This window comes from Panthera pardus, unplaced genomic scaffold (assembly GCF_024362965.1).
Source record: "Panthera pardus isolate Hobbes unplaced genomic scaffold, ASM2436296v1 HiC_scaffold_1, whole genome shotgun sequence".
In the NCBI taxonomy this organism is placed as follows: Eukaryota; Metazoa; Chordata; class Mammalia; order Carnivora; family Felidae; genus Panthera; species Panthera pardus.
In genome coordinates, this window is record NW_026526654.1 from 1699399 (window position 1) to 1716056 (window position 16658).

Below are 16658 nucleotides of genomic sequence, written 5' to 3' on the forward strand. Positions count from 1 at the left end.
ATGTGAGACACCCTTGGCCTCCTGTTTCCCCATCACTCTCCTCTCACACATGTTTCTCTAACACATTTAACTAATCCAGAACCCACACTCCCAACCACCCCCTCTATGGCTCTCACACTCAGGGCCATGAGTCTCCTGGACTAATCACCCAGGGACAAGCACCAGACAGCAAGGGAATCTTCTATGCTTCTGAGACCATAAAGCCTACTCCAATAGCCAATTTTGAGACTAATGACCCTACATCCACCCATCTTCACGAGGGGGGATCTTTTCCACAGATTAAACAATTTCTTATCATTAACAGTTTATACTCTTATGAGGGTATGTTTTAAAGGATTTAAACAACCACAAAAAAGAAGGCTGGTTTGGTGTCCAGGAAATGAGGATTTGGTAGGAAGAATGAGGCATGTACAACAATAACTCAAGGGCACATTAGAGACTCCTGGTAAGGAAGACTTGAGAACAGAAAGAAGTGAGGATAAAGAAAGACGTTGTGGAGCAGGTGACATCTGAGCCACAACTTGAGGGGAGACAGTGAAACAGATATCAGCCTGGAAAGGGGGTCCATGAGGAAAGATAGGACGTGGGGGGTGTGAGAGTACCAGTGAGGGCTGCAGAGTCAGTTTTAACTAGACATAATGATGTTTGGGGACAATGAGTGTGAGGTCATTCTTACGCAACATATGGATTTCTTGAGGATTTATGTTACCAGATATTTTCCTCCTAGGGATCATGCTGTTTAATCAACACCAAAAACGTCCATCTTCTGTGGTTGTCATTCAGGTGAAGGGAGACATTGAACAAATGAGTCAGTAAAAGTCACAACATTTTACAACAGAAAAATTATACAGGGAAGGACATGGAGAGTAGGGGGAAAGCTGCATATTAAGGTGGATTACCTTCCTAATAGGATGACACTCATCCAGAGACCTGAAGGAGTGGAGGATAAAGACCAGCACAGCTAGGGGAAGGGCTTCAGGGAGAGGCACAGCATGTGTGAAGCCTAGGGACAAAGGCTTACCTTGATGTCCCAGCAGATAACAGAAAAACAACCTTCATTCTACAAGATTATATTTTTGCAAAATCCCTACCCTGCTATGGTGACTAATTAGATGGGAGGTAAATCAAGGACAGGAGAATTAGAATGATATGACAATAGTGCAGAGTGGTCACAAGGACCCCAAATTAAATGGAGCCAGAGGGATACTAAGCCAAGAAGGAGCAAGGGAGAAGTCGCTCCAATTGGAACAGCCACACTCTGGGAAACAGTGTGGTTGATTGCAGCCAATTTGTCAGAGCTAGGGGCCAGATATTTGTTCAAACATCACTGTGAATGTTTAAATTATAACATTTTTAGATGAAATTATCATTGAAATCAGTGGACATGGGGTCAAGCACACTGTTCTTCCCAATGTGTGTCGGCCCCATCTAAACAGTTGAAGGCCTTGCATAAAAGAAAAGGCCAACTTCTCACAGGCCATGAGGCTGTCTCCAGCACACTACCTTTGGGTTCGATCTGCAACACTGACTCTTCCTAGTTCCATGGTAGACAGGCTTTTGATTCAAACTGCAACTTTCTCTTGAGTCCTCAGCCAGCAAGACATCCCCTTCAAACTTTGGACTCACCAAACTTCCACAACCACAAGGGCCCATTCCTTTAAATAAATCTCTCTGATAGCTAGCTAGATATATAGATAAGATAGAAAGGTGACAGAGGTTAATGAGAGCTAGGGAGCTAGATAGATTTGTAGGTATGTGAAAGATAGGTGATTGGAAGCTAGATAAGATAGATTGTTGATGATAGATGATAGATGATAGATGATAGATGATAGATAGATAGATAGACAGGTAGCAACCCATATGGCTTTCTACTTGTCATGAAGCACTTTTGGTTTCCTCCCTGAGGATATCTCAGGTGGCCATGAGCACCAGTTCTGTTCCTCGCCCACAGGTGGGGTGAGGTGCCCCTAGAGGGCAGATAAGTAGCTATGATTAGGTTTAGTTCCTGGGAGGGGACCAGGGATGAACCAGCAGCAGTGCCAAGCTGTCCCCAGAGGTCTCAGTGGAGGGCACCTGATAGGGCATGGGTGAGCATACAGGGCTGGCTTCAAGGGACGGCTAACTCTGTGTGCCAGGCGGAGGTTTGGCATCTAGATCTCGTTCTCTAGTCCCAAGCCTCAAAAGTATGGAAATGTCACTGTGAACATCAGGATTTCTTTCTGAGTCATTCTGAACCAGTAAAGTGCCCCACATCACTTCTGTCTTCACACCTGCTTGGTGGACAACCTCACAGCCAGAGGCAAAGATAGGGACAGGGTTCTGTTCCCGAGGCTGAGATGGGGTGAACTCGAGGAGTTGATCTCTGTTTAAATGTCTGCTAGAATTAACCAGGGAAGCCATCTGGTCCTGGACTCTTATTTGTAGGGAGAATTTTGATAACTGATTCCATTTCTTCACTGGTCATGGGTTTGTTCAAGTTTTCTATTTCTTCCTGTTTGAATTTTGGAAGTGTGTGGGTGCTTAGGAATTTCTCCATTCTTCTAGGTTGTCCAGTTTGTTGGAATTTTTTATAGTATTCCCTGATGATTGCTTTATTTCTGAGGGATTGGTTGTAATAATTCCATTTTCATTCATGATTTTAGCTATTTGGGTCATCTCCCTTTTCTTTTTGAGAAGCCTGGCTAGAGGTTTATCATTTTTTTAATTATATTTTTTATTTTTTAAAATTTACAACCAAATTAGTTAGAATATAGTGAAACAATGATTTCTGGGGTAGATTCCTTAATGCCCCTTACCCTTTGAGCCCATCCCCCTTCCCACAACCCCTCTAGGAAACCTCAGTTTGTTCTCCATATTTATGAGTCTCTTCCGTTTTGTCTCCCTCCCTGTTTTTATATTATTTTTGTTTCCCTTCCCTTATGTTCATCTGTTTTGTCTCTTAAAGTCCTCATATGAGTGATGTCATATGATTTTTGTCTTTCTCTGACTAATTTCACTTAGCATAATACCCTCCAGTTCCATCCACATAGCTCCAAATGGTAAGATTTCATTTTTTTTTATTGCTGAGTAATACTCCATTGTGTGTGTGTGTGTGTGTGTGTGTGTGTATACCACATTTTCTTTTTTTGACGTTTATTTATTTTTTTTGAGACAGAGAGAGACAGAGCATGAACAGGGGAGGAGCAGAGAGAGAGGGAGACACAGAATTTGAAACAGGCTCCAGGCTCTGAGCTGTCAGCACAGAGCCTGATGCGGGGCTTGAACTCACGGACCGTGAGATCATGACCTGAGCCGAAGTCGGACGCTTAACTGACCAAGCCACCCAGGCGCCCCTACCACATTTTCTTTATCCATACATCCATCAATGGACATTTCGGCTCTTTCCATACTTTGGCTATTGTTGATAGTGCTGCTATAAACATGGGGGTGCATGTGTCCCTTCTAAACAGCACACCTGTAATGTGTGGATAAATGCCTAGTAGTGCAATTGCTGGGTCGTAGGGTAGTTCTATTTTTAGTTTTTTGAGGAACTAGAGGTTTATCAAATTTGTTTATTTTTTCAAAAAACCAACTCTTGGTTTCATTGATCTGCCGTACAGTTTTTTTTAGATTCTATGTTGTGTATTTCTGCTCTGATCTTTATTATTTCTCTTCTTCCGCTGGATTTGGGGTGACTTGCTGTTCTGCTTCTATTTCTTTTAGGTGTGCTGTTAGATTTTGTATTTGGGATTTTTCTTGTTTCTTGAGGTAGGCCTGGATTGCAATGTATTTTCCTCTCAGAACTGCCTTCGCTGCATCCCAAAGCATTTGGATTGTAGTTTTTTTCATTTTCATTTGTTTCCATGTATTTTTAAATTTCTTCTCTAATTGCCTGGTTGACCCATTCATTCTTTAGTAGGGTGTTCTTTAACCTCCATGTTTTTGGGGGTTTTCCAGACTTTTTCCTGTGGTTGATTTCAAGTTTCATAGCATTGTGATCTGAAAGTGTGCATGGTATGATCTCAATTCTTTTATACTTATGGAGGGCTGTTTTGTTACCCAGTATGTGATCTATCTTGGAGAATGTTCCATGTGCACTCAAGAAGAAAGTATATTCTGTTGCTTTGGGATGCAGAGTTCTAAATATATCTGTCAAGTCCATCTGACCCAATGTATCATTCAGGGTCCTTGTTTCTTTATTGATCCTGTGTCTAGATGATCTATCCATTGTTGTAAGTGGAGTATTAAAGACCCATGCAATTACCACATTCTTATCAATAAGGTTGCTTATGTTTGTGATTCTTTTATATATTTGGGGGCTCCCATATTTGGCACATAGATTTTTATAATTGTTAGCTCTTCCTGATGGATAGACCCTGTAATTATTATATAATGCCCTTCTTCATTTCTTGTTACAGCCTTTAATTTAAAGTTTAATTTGTCTGATATAAGTATGGCTACTCCAGCTTTCTTTTGACTTCCAGTAGCATGATAGATAGTTCTCCATCCCCTCACTTTCAATCTGAAGGTGTCCTCAGGTTTAATATGAGTCTCTTGTAGACAGCAAATTGATGGATCTTGTTTTTTTTTTTCCATTCTGATTCCCTATGTCTTTAGGTTAGAGCATTTAGTCCATTTACATTCAGTGTTATTTGTGAAAGATATGGGTTTAGAGTCATTGTGATGTCTGTTGGTTTCATGCTTGTAGTGATGTCTGTGGTACTTTGTGGTCCTTGTAACATTTCACTCACAGAATTCCCCTTAGGATCACTTGTAGGGCTGGTTTAGTGGTGATGAATTCCTTCAGTTTTTGTTTGGGAAGACCTTTATCTCTCTTCTATTCTGAATGACAGACTTGATGGATGAAGGATTCTTGGCTGCATATTTTTTCTGTTCATCACATTGAAGATTTCGTGCCATTCCTTTCTGGCCTGCCAAGTTTCAGTAGATAGGTCTGCCACTACTCTTATATTTCTACCTTTGTAAGTTAGAGCTTGTTTATCCCTAGCTGCATTCAGAATTTTCTCTTTATCCTTGTATTTTGCCAGTTTCACTATGATATGTTGTGCAGAAGATCCATTCAAGTTACTTCTGAAAGGAGTTCTCTGTGCCTCTTGGATTTCAATGCCAGTTTCCTTCCCCTGATCAGGGAATTTCCCAGCTATGATTTGTTCAAGTACACCTTCAGCCCCTTTCTCTCTCTTCCTCTGCTGGAATTCTTATGATACAGATATTGTTCTGTTTGATTGCATCACTTAGTGCTCTAATTCTCCCCTCTTGATCCTGGATTTTTTTTATCTTTTGTTCCTCAGCTTCCTCTTTTTCCATAATTTTATCTTCTAATTCACCTATTCTGTCCTCTGCCTGTTCAATCTGTGCTATGGCTGCCTCCATTTTATTTTGCACCTCATTTATAGCATTTTTTAACTCCTCATGACTATTTCTTAGTCCCTTGATCTCTGTATCAATAGATTCTCTGCTGTCCTCTATGCCTTTTTCAAGCCCAGCAATGAATTTTAAGACTATTATTCTAAATTCTTGTTCTGTTATATTGCTTAAGTCGTTTTTGATCAATTTGTTAGCAGTCGCTACTTCCTGAGTTTGTTTTGTTTTTTTTTTTTTTGTGGAGAATTCTTGCATTTTGTCTTCTTGGGTAGTCCCTTCAGTGGCTCCAAAACTGTAGGCACTTCCCCTATGTTGTCAAGAGTAACTTGTGTTGGTGGGCGGGGACACAGTCAGACCCGATGTCTGCTCCAAGCTCTCTGCTGGGGCAACAGTCAGACTGGTGTGTACCTTATCTTCCCCTCTCCCAGGGGCAGGACTCACTGTGGAGTGGTGTGGCCCCTGTCTGGGCTAATTGCACACTGCCAGGCTTGTGGTGCTTCTTCAATGGGATCTGGCGTATTAGCGAGGGTGGATCCTCAAGGTGCATGGTGTGTGTGTGGGGGGGGGGGGGTGGGGGCAGACTTAGCTCGCTTTGCCATCAGTGGTCCCCTCAGAGGGATGGATCCACAGAAGCACTGTGTTGGGTGTTTGCGCAGTGCAAGCAAGTTCGGTGAGGGGAACTGGTTCCCTTTGGGATTTCTGCTGGGGGGGGTGGGTGAGGGAGATGGCGCTGGCCAGCACCTTTGTTCCCCTCTGAGCTGAGCTCTGTCTTCTGGGACTCAACAACTCTCCCTCCTGGTGTCTTCTCGCCCTCCCCGCTCTCCCCTAGAGTAGACCTGTTGACTTTTAACATTCCAGATGTTAAGTCCTGCTGGTTGTCAGAACTCACGGAGTCTGGCTCCTCTGCTTTGCAAGGCAGACTTCCAGGGCTCTGTCTTGCCCAGTGGGCTGCTCCTGCATTGCCCTGGCTCCCTCCTGCCAGTCTGTGTAGCACGCACCATCTCTCTGCCCTTCCTATCCTCTTCTGTGGGCCTCTTTTGTACGCTTCCCTCCGAGAGTCTCTTCTTCTGGTTTCTGGAGGTTTTCTGAGTTATTTAAGCAGATGTGGGTGGATCTAAGTGATCAGTAGGACAATGTGAGCCCAGTGTCCTCCTATCCCACCACTTCCCAGGTCTCCTTTGCAGGAGACTTGAATAAAGTCTCACTTGCCTGTTCAGGTGGCCTGGTGTGATTTCTCCTATACAGGTCTGTGACACATCTGGAGTTCTCTTTGAGTCCTGTCTCCATACAGCACAAAGATCCCAATACATGTGACTTTCCTTTGCCGGCACATGCATGATTCCTAATGCTAGGTGTTTTTATTTTTGGTGTAAGTGTTTAGTTTTCCGAGAGAGAGAGAGAGAGAGAGACAGAGAGAGAGAGAGAGAGGAAGAGGGGGAGGGGGAGAGAGAGGGAGAGGGAGGGGCAGAGAGAAGGGAAGACAGAGGATTCAAAGTAGGCTCAGTGCTGTCAGCACAGAGCCCGACATGGGGCTCAAACCCATGAACCATGACATCATGACTTGAGCTGAAGTCGGAAGCTTAACTGACTGAGCCACCCATGTTCCCCTGGATATGTTTTCATACCTTGAATTGACACATCTTCTCTTGTTTAATGGTCACTGCTTAGTGTTGCCCTTTTTGCTTCTGATGCAGAGGAGGGAAGTAAACCCAGATGGACAAGCTGGGAAGAAGACGCTAAGGTCATCTGGTGGCCATCCTTGGTCATCTGGTACTCACCCCAGTGCAGAATGGGATTGCCACCAAAAGCCTGATTGCCTGGCAATCACTTAAAAGCCACATGGCTTGGGATCAATTTTAACCTGTTGCATGCTTTGGATACATCATCTGTACCAAGAACTGTAAGGGGTAATCATGTGATCCATAGAGTTTTGGGGGTTCGAGATAGCACCTGACACTTGGAATTGCCAAACTGTGATTTTGCTCTTGGTGCATCAGGTGAGAACCTGGACCCTAAGACTTGAAACAAGGAAGACCTTTCTAATTTATGGGATCACCAGAGAGTGAAGGGGCTGGTCTGTGAAGCAGTGCACTCCTTGCCATGCTGTGAGATTTCTTGCTGACTCAGCAGGCAGCAGAAGAACTCCCCATGGTGGCCCACACAATATTTCAGACAATCCTCATCCCACAAATGCTGAGGGGTGAGGCCAGGCAGAAGGAATTTCCTGGCCATCCATGCAGCTTCTGTGTGGTCTGTGGTCCCACCTCACTGATCCCTTAGCTAAATTATTTCTCTAGGACCTGACAGAGGTAGGGTCCTCTGGTTTGGGGGAAAAGGTGCCATAATGTCTGGAGACTGGGAGTCTGAGATAAGGATGCCAGCATGCTGGCATGCTTGGGTCTGGAGAAAGCTCACACACCTTGCACAGCTGAGAAGGAGAAAACAAAGAGCAAACTTTCTGCTGACTTTATAAGGCTGCTTATCCCATGGACTCCACCCTAATCACCTCTCCAAGGCCCTGCTCCTAATACCTTCCCACTGGGGCTAGGTATCCAACACAGGCACTTATGGGCAACACAACTCAGTTCACACCAGAGGGGATCTCAGTGGGCCCTGCTGGCAACTAAGGATCTCACCTTTAGAAGGAATCTGATGTCTCACTTGTCTCAGCCAATCTGAGTTTAGACTGGAGCTTACAAAACAAACACTTCCAAAATCCTTTGTCCTTCAGAGTCAGAATCTGTACTGGCAACTCATTACCTGACAGAAGTGTCTCCATAGGACCCATATAAATGAGGAGCACATGATGCAAACAAAAATGGGCCAGAAGGACAGCCAGTGGGCAAGTACACAGTTATCTACTGGGAATTCTTCCTCTCCCTGCACCCAAGCTCCAGAAGACATTTAAACATCTCCTTCCACTTTCTCTCTTTCCCATGGTGACCACCTACCCTGAGAGCAGATTCAGGAGAGGTCAGCGAAAATGTGCCTCCACCCTATTGGGTCTGAAGTGACCAATCAAGGCAGCAGACAATTCCTCCCCCTCCAATTTACCCAACACAGGCATACCTCATTTTATTGTGCTTTGCTTTATTGAGCTTTGCAAACACTGCATTTTGTGCATATTGAGGCTTTGTAGCAACCGTGGGAATAACAAGTCTATTAGGGTCACTTTTCCAAGAGCATTTGCTGCCTCCAAGTCTCTGCTTTGCTAATTCTTGCCCATTATTATATTCTTTTCATTATTATATCTGTTATGGTATCTACAATCAGTGATTACCTATCGCTGAAAGCTCAGGTGATGGTTAGCATTTTTTAACAAGAAATTGTTTTTAAGGGGCACCTGGGTGGCTCAGATGGTTAAGCATGGACTCAGGTCATGATCTCACAGCTCCTGGGTTTGTGCCCAGTGTTCGGCTTGGTGCTGACAACTCAGAGCCTGGAGCCTGCTTCAGATTCTGTGTCTCCCTCTCTCTCTATCCCTCCCCCAGTGCTCCATCTCTCTATTCCAAAAGCAAAATTAATATATTAGAAATGTTAAAAACCAAAAACTGCTTTTAAATTACAGTATAAGTGTTATTTTTTCAACATAATGCTATTATGCACTACACACTCCAGTGTCGTGATAACTATCATTCCCACTAGGAAATCAAAAGATTCATTTGACCTGCCTTATGGTGGCATTCATTTTATTGCAGTGCTCTGGACCCAAACTCACAGCATCCATGCATTCTGGAGAATTCCCTGATTTTGTGCCCCTGGAAGGATGCCTGTGGTTTTGTGGGATTAGTCATTGCAGCCAGATTTTGATGGAGGAAATGGCACTGGGCTGTCCCTCCCTTGTGAGGCAAGGAATGACTACATTGGAAGGACCACACTGGCTCTTGGTGAATCTGTAAAGGAGGCATCATGTGTCAAGTGCTGATTTCATCCCCCAAATCCACCCCCTGGCTGATCTGGAGTAATCCACCAGTTAAGATGCTGGACCACAAGGGAAAAAAAAAGACTATGATTTGTGTTTTAATTAAAATGAAATGCTAAGCCATGAACATAAGCTGACCTGTTTCATTTTCATTTCTTACTGTCCCTCAAGTTGCCAGGCCATGCATTCTCTCTAAATCTGGGAATATAAAGGACCACCTTTTCCTGCTGAGGACTGAACCACTGACCTCACCACACCAGCATTCTTCTCAAAGCTAGAACAAACCATCCTAAACTCTGGATGGAACCATAAAAGACCCAGAATAGCCAAAGTATATTGAAGAAGAAAACGATAATGGAAGACATCACAATCTCAGACTTTAGCCTCACTCCAAAGCTGTAATCATCAAGACAGTATGATATTGGCACAAAAACAGACACATAGACCAATGGAATAGAAGAGAGACCCCAGAATTGGACCCACAAATGTATGGCCAACTAATCTTTGACAAAGCAGTAAAGAATATCCAATGGAAAAAGGACAGTCTCTTTAACAAATGGTGCTGGGAGAGCTGGACAGCAACATGCAGAAGAATAACACTAGACCACTTTCTTACACAATACACAAAAATAAACTCCAAAAAGATGAAGGACCTGAATGTGAGACAGGAAACCATCAAAAATCTAGGGAAGAAAGCAGGAGAAAACCTCTTTGACCTCAGCTGCAGCAGTTTCTTACTCAACACATCTCCAAAGGCAAGGAATTAAAAGCGAAAATGAACAATTGGGACCTCATGAAGAAAAAAGCTTCTGCACTGCAAAGGAAACAACAAAACTAAAAGGCAACTGATGGAATGGTAAAAGATACTTGCAAATGACTTATCAGATAAAGGGCTAGTATCTAACATCTATAAAGAACTCACCAAACTTCACACGGAAAAACAAATAATCCAGTGAAGAAATAAGCAGAAGACATGAATAGACACTTTTCCAAAGAAGACATCCATATGGCAACGAGACACATGAAAAGATGCTCAATGTCACTCATCATCAGGGAAATACAAATCAAAACCACACTGAGATATCACCTCATGCCAGTCAGAGTGGCTGAACAAATCAAGAGAGTATAGATGCTGGTGAGGATGTGGAGAAATGGGAAACTTCTTGCACTGCTGATGGAAATGCAAACTGGTGCAGCTGCTCTGGAAAACAGTGTGGAGGTTCCTCAAAAAATTAAAAATGTAACTACCCTGTGACCCAGAAATAGCACTGCTAGGAATCTGCCCAAAGGATACAGGAGTGCTGATGCATAGGGCACATGTATCCCAATGTTTATAGCAGCACTTTCAGCAATAGTCAAATTATGGAAAGAGCCTAAATGTCCATCAACTGATGAATGGATAATGAAGATGTGGTTTATATATACAATGGAGTACTACTTGGCAATGAGAAAGAATGAAATCTGGCCATTTGCAGCATCGTTGATGGAACTGGAGTGTATTGTGCTAAGTGAAATAAGCCAGGCAGAGAAAGACAGATACCATATATTTTCACTCATATGTGGATCTTGTTAAATTTAACAGAAGATCATGGGCAGGGGAAGTGGAAAAAAAAAGTTACAGAAAGGGAGGGAGGCACGCCCTAAGACACTCTTAAGGACTGAAAACAAACTAAGGGTAGATGGGGGGTAGGGGAGAGGGGAAAGTGGGTGATGGGCAAGGAGGAGGGCACTTGTTGGGGCACTAGTGTTGAGCACTAGTGTATGGAAACCAATCTGACAATAAATTATTTTAAAAAATAATTTGTAATATTAAGTTAATAGTTTCAATTTTAATTATTTAATTGATTAATAATAATTATTTAATTAATTAAATATGTTAATTACTTAACATTATTTTCATATTAATTTTAATACCATTATATTAAAAATTATAATAAAATGTTAAATAAAGAAAATTTTTATTCCAAAAAAAATAAAATAAATCTGGGAATAGATTGCAGATCCACGCAGCAACACCGGGCTGCATTTCCCGCCTCATCCAGAGGGGGCGATAAGTCCACTGCAGGGCCTTGGCCAAAAGGTGGACCTTGGGGTGTGGTTTTCGCTCTGGTCCGACAGCGGGGTGTAAAGGAGGAGGAGCACGCACTTCTTCAGCCATTCGTGAGTGCAGCTGCCCAGAGCGTCTCAGAGGCACTGTCTATGCAGGAGCCTGGGCTTCGGAGCCCTCAAATCTCCAGGTACAGCCATGGGGTGAGGGTCTTCTTGGGGGTTTCTGGAGCCATCAGATCTCGGGGCTCTGCCCTGGGTGCCCTCACGCGGGTGTCTGAGACATCAGGTTTCTCAGTTCCGCCCTGGGGTCCGTCACTGGAGTGTCCCACCGGTCACTACCCGGCACCACCCGGGGGGGGGGGGGTGCACTCAAGGGGCTGTCTGAGCCCTCATGTCCCGTGGCTCCGCCCTGGGGGCCATCTAAGGGTGTCCCAACTGTGACTTCCTGGCATCGCCCGGGTGGGGGTGCCATCGCAAGGCTGTGGGGGCCATCAGGTCTAGTGGCTCAGCCCTGGGGGCCATCGCAGGGGTGTCCCAACTGTCACTTTCCGGCACCACCTGGGTGGGGGTGCCCTCGCGGGGTTGTGGGAGACATCAGGTCTCCTGGGTCAACCCTGGGGGCCATCGGGGAGGTGTTCCAACAGTCACTTCCTGGAACCGCCCGGGGTGGGGGCTCGAGGTCTGTCCGAGCCCTCATGTCTCATGTCTCAGCCCTGGGGGCCATCGCAGGGGTGTCCAAATGGTCATATCCTGGCACCACCGGGGTGAGGGACCATTAAGAGCCGTTGCGTCCGTAGCACCGTCTTAGGGGCCCTCGAGGGGTTCTCAGAGTCATCATGGCCCGCGGACCACATGGTGGGCCACCTAGAGGGTTCTCCGTGCCCTTAAGTCCTGCAGAACCATCCTGGGGTCTTTCACGGAGGTTCTCAGAGCTGTCAAGTCGCTCTGCACTGCCCTGGGGCCTTTTCGGCGGGCGCTGGGCGGACACTGTCCTGCTCCAGGCTTGCTGTCCTGGGTGGGCTCCTCGGCTCGCTGGAACCCCGAGCCCCCCCCCCCCGCCCCTGCCCCCCTGGGGCGTCTTCCAGGACTGCCCGCGCAAGGCGCGGAGACAATGAGCTTCCCGTGTGAAGGCTGTGATTTCAGGGATGTGTTTACAAGATGGTGAGTGCCAGGAGCCAGCATACTTGGCCTTGGAAGCCTAGCTCTGGATCCAGGTTGGAGAGTTCTTGCATTTACCAGGTGGGGCGGGGGGGGGGGGGGGGCTTCCTTTTCTGGGTGAAATCGTGAGGTTTATTATGATTAGGAGAAGCCAGAGCTGCCTTCTCACCCCCACCCCAACCCCTCCCCTGCTCTTGGGATTGTGCTCAGGACACTTGTGAAGCAGGCCACCCTGGGGAGCCAGTGTGCAAGTCAGGGCCGGGTCATCCTGGGGGAACCGGTCTGGGTATCGTCAGTGGGTAATTGCAGGGTTTTAGGACCCTAAAGGTTTACCAGTGGAAACAACGGTTTCAATCTGGGTTTATCCACCAAAGGAGGGAGCCTTAATGCATGGACCCTGAAGCAGGGAGGCCCAGACCAGGAGGATCCGGGCCTGGTGGGCTGTGCGGCCTGCAGGTGGAGAGACGACTGTCATCTGTGGGGCCCCGTGGCTGGAGCCACCGTCAGAGACCCTTTGTGATGGCCAGAAAAGCAAAATTGAGTCTGAAAAGCAAGTAAAACTCAAAGGCTGTTTTCTTCCCTCGCCATCTTACATTTCAAAGTCAGAATTTTGAACACTCTAAGTTGCTAAGTTTGTGTTCTGTATGTAGGAGCAAAGAGATTTTTTCAAGTTTACATATTTTAAGAGAAGGTGTCTAGAGTAGAGGGGCAGAGACACAGAATACCATGCAGGGTCTGTTATGTGGTTGCAGAGTCCAAGGTAGGGCTTGAACTTGTCGACTTTGAGGTCAGGACATGAGCCAGATCTGGACTTGGGTGCTTAACAGACTGAGCCCCCCAGGAGCCCCACAAAGAGACTTCTCTTGAAGGTGATGCATAAATCCAACCACCTGCAAGGAGCAAGTGAGGAATTTGTCACTGTGTCTGTGATCTCTAGTGTATGTGTGAGGGACAGGGTTGGGAGGGTGAAAGACTCAGGTAAACCCAAGTGTGGTTGGATGAGCACATGGCAAAAATTTTATCAGCCAAAGAGAAAAATTAAGGATGAGCCAATTAATGCGCTTTGGGATCAATGCCATGATACATCTTGCGTTTCGGCCACCAAGTATCCTGGTTCGAGTCAAGAAAGTCAAGGCATTTAGTTGGTGAGTCATTAATGTGCTAGTGAACCAAAGTCACAGCTAAGAACTTACTGCAGACCCTGTGATAGAGACCTAAGAGGAGTTCCAGGTGGGAGACAGACGAGGCCTGGGCTATCTTGGACTCCACTGCAAACAAGGTGTTTTCTCCAGGTCTGAGTTGTAGGTTCTACAAACCTACAGGAAGTGAGATCCGGGGCTCCAGGCATGGGATTTGTTGGTCCATCAAAGCAAAGATTCAGTTGTTCCCACTGCCAGCGAGCTAGAGGGGAGGTGAAGCCAGCTTCCAGCCAACCACCGAGCTGGGGGAAGTCTGGGCCTGACTCTGGATGCATCCATACTTAACCAGGTGTGTGAGAGAGAAGGGAGTCAGGGTGACATCTGGCTCTGCTGGGACATCTTGGCCATCTCTCTGGCCTGAAAACCTGGCCATGTCCCTGGTTACCAATGCTTCCTCTTGGGCCCTGTCTAACAGTTGAAGGTATGTATAAAATAAAAGGACAAACTCTCACAAGCCATGAAGCTCTCTCCAGAAGACAACCCTTGAGTTCCACCTGAAACACTGGCTCTTCCTAGTTCCATGGTAGACAGCCTTTGGAATCAATCTGCAACCTTCTCTTGAGTCCTCAGCCAGAAAGGCTTCCCCTTCAATCCTTGGACTCAGCAAACTCCCATAACCACAAGAGCCCATTCTTTTAAAGAAATTTCTTCAATATATAGATAGATACTACATATATAGATAAGACGATAGTGATGGATGATAGATAATAGATGATGATAGATAGATAGATAGATAGATAGAAGTATAATATGGATAGTTGACAGGTGATAAGAGCTAGCTAGCTAGCTAGATTGACAGATATGTGATATATAGGTGATAGGAAGCTAGATAGATAGGTGATATATAGTTAGATAGATAGAGAGATGATAGATAGGTTGCAGGCCTTTATGGCCTTGTACTTGGCATGAAAAACTTCTGACTTCCTCCCTGAAGAAATATCAGGTGGCCATGAGCATGAGTTATGTTCCTGGACCACAGGTGGAGCATGACACCCCTAGATACTATATCAATGGGTAGGGTTAGGTTTAGTTCCTGGGAGGGGACCAGGGATGAACCAACAGCAGTGCCAAGCTCTCCCCTGAGGTCTGAGTGGAGGGTGCCTGATAGGGCATGGGTGAGCATTTGGGGCTGGCTTCAAGGGCTGGCTAACTCTGTGTGCCAAGTGGAGGTTTGGCCTCTGGATCTCATTCTCCAGACACAAGCCTGAAAAGCCTGGAAATGTTATTGTAAATATCAAGCTTTCTCACTGAGCGATTCAGCACTAATAAAGTGCCCCACGTCACTTCTCTCCTCACACATGCTTGGTGGACAGCCTAAGATCTACAGGCATGAATTGGGACATGGTTCTGTTCCCCAGGGTGGCATGGGGCGAACCTCGAGCAGTGCAGTGATATCCCCCATGAGAATGGTTGAAAGAACATGTCAGGGTGTGGGTCAGATTTAGGGTTTGTCTTCAAGGTTTGGCCAATCTTGTGGGACAGACTTCAGCTGTAGCTGAGGATCCCTTTCTGGAGTTCCATCCTGGACATGAAAATGTCATGGTGATATTCCACATTCTTCCTGATGAATGTCGTACCAGTCAGGGGTCACAAGTCCATTCTTTCTTCAGTGGTAGGACAGGGGGTCCCTAAGACCACAGCCAGGGTTTGGGTTAAGGTTAGGTTTAGGTCTCTGGAGGAGACAAGGTCAGAACAAATCTCAAGGCTGTGTTTCCCCCAGAGGGATCTGTCAAGGGCAAGGGACAGGATGAACGTCAGGCTGAAGGTTTTGGCTAGGGGACCAGCTGATTATGTGGGTGAGGGGTAGGATTGGGCTTCTGTAGCCCTGTAATTGCCTTGGAAGTGACATGGGGAACTTCTGGGCTTCTCACTGAATCATTGTGTGCCTGGCATGGGCCCCGATTCTGTTGTTTGCTGAGACCTAGTGGATGGGCCCCCTGAGGGCCAGAACCATGGGTAGGGTTAGGATCAAGCACCTGGGAGACACAGCCTCTGAAACAAAAGCCATGCAGTGACCTGCCCAGAGGGCTGAGTTGAGGGTGTGTGTTAGTGTTGTGGTCAGGCTTATCATGTGGCTCCAGGGTGTGGGCAAGCACCTCAGAGCGGCCGAGGTCTGGGCACATGATGTACTTCTGCAGGCCCATATGGCCTTGTACTTGTCATGAAAAACTTCTGGCTTCCTCACTGAAGAAATCTCAGGTGGCCATGAGGACCAGTTAGATTCTTGGCCCACAGGTGCATACAGACTGCAGAGCTTAGAAACAAAATCATCTTATTTCTTAGTATTCTGGAGGCTGCAAGTCTGATGTCAGGGTATGGTATGGACAGCTTCTGCTGAGAGACCTCTTTCAAGGTGCACATGACTGTCCATGTGCTGTGTCTTCACATGGTGGAAGGGACAAGGGATCTCTCAGGAACCTCTCTTAAGTGGGTATTAATCTCATCTATGAGGGCATCACTTGCATGACCTATTAATTTCTCAAAGCCACCTCCTCCTAACATCATCTTCTTGGGAGTTAGCATCTCAATGGATGAATTTGGGGGAACACAAACATTCATAGGTGAGCCAAGATGAGTAAAATGTTGTCAATCTGCCAAGAAAAAGTTGGGTTACCTAGTCACCCAGGCATGAAAGTCACTGTGTGAATCAGACGAAGAGGTGGGAGAGAGAGGCATGGAAATCCCAAATGTGTCCAGAGATCCAATGGCCTCAGAGACAGGCCATAAAGAGAGAGTACTGCATGCCAGAGGAACAACCTTCATTCCACAAGATTGCATTTTTGCAAGCCTCCTCCCTGCTGTGCCAACTAATTTCATGGGAGCTAAATCAAGGAGAGGAAAATCAGAAGGATATGACAATAATGCAGCGTGGTCACAAGGTCCTCAAATTAAATGAATCCAGAGGGATGCCAAGCCAAGAGGGAGCAAAGGAGAGGTTGCTCCAATTGGAACAGCCATGCTCTAGG